Raw genomic sequence first — 719 nt, 5'->3', positions numbered from 1 at the left:
AATAATCTTGAACACCTCAATCAGATCCCTTCTAACTCTAGTTTTCAAACAATTTCAGAGATATTAACATTGTCCTCATATGACAAGTTTGACATGTGTCACATGTAATTTCTCGAGCGTATTGTATAGAAATTAGCCGGGTGTAGCTTTGTGTTTAATTACAAACAAACAAACAATCATATCCAATTACTCGATAGAAAGTCGGTGAACTTGAGAATACCACACAATGACCTATAAAATGAAATGATAACCTATTTCGAATTATGTTCAATATTTCTTTAAATACAACCCCAAATCACATTTGTTCTATCATTAACAACAACACACTGTCAACTGACTTAAGAGACTGACCAACCAGAACACCAAGATCCTTTTCTTCCATAACACTGTTAAGATTATTCCTTTGGAGCTATCTCATTTGGTTCAGCGATTAGCGTGAGGGCTTGCAACGCTAAAAATCTGGTTTCACTAGCCGTGGTGAGCAGCACTAATTCTGAGGACTTATAACGGTAAAAGTCTAGTTTAGATACCCACAGTGGAAAGAGCATACGTGCGCTTAACAACAAACAAACCCATGAAACCTCTGGTGGCTCAGCAGTAATTCTGAGGGCTTATAGCGCTATAAGTCTAGTTTAGAAACACATAGTGGAAAGAGCACATGTGCGCTTAACAACAAACAAAACATATCACTAAGATTATACTTATAATTTTTAAAAATT

This window comes from Limulus polyphemus, unplaced genomic scaffold (assembly GCF_000517525.1).
Source record: "Limulus polyphemus unplaced genomic scaffold, Limulus_polyphemus-2.1.2 Scaffold1433, whole genome shotgun sequence".
Lineage (NCBI taxonomy): Eukaryota > Metazoa > Arthropoda > Merostomata > Xiphosura > Limulidae > Limulus > Limulus polyphemus.
The sequence above is the reverse complement of the archived record's forward strand: the minus strand, read 5'-3'. Positions refer to the sequence as shown.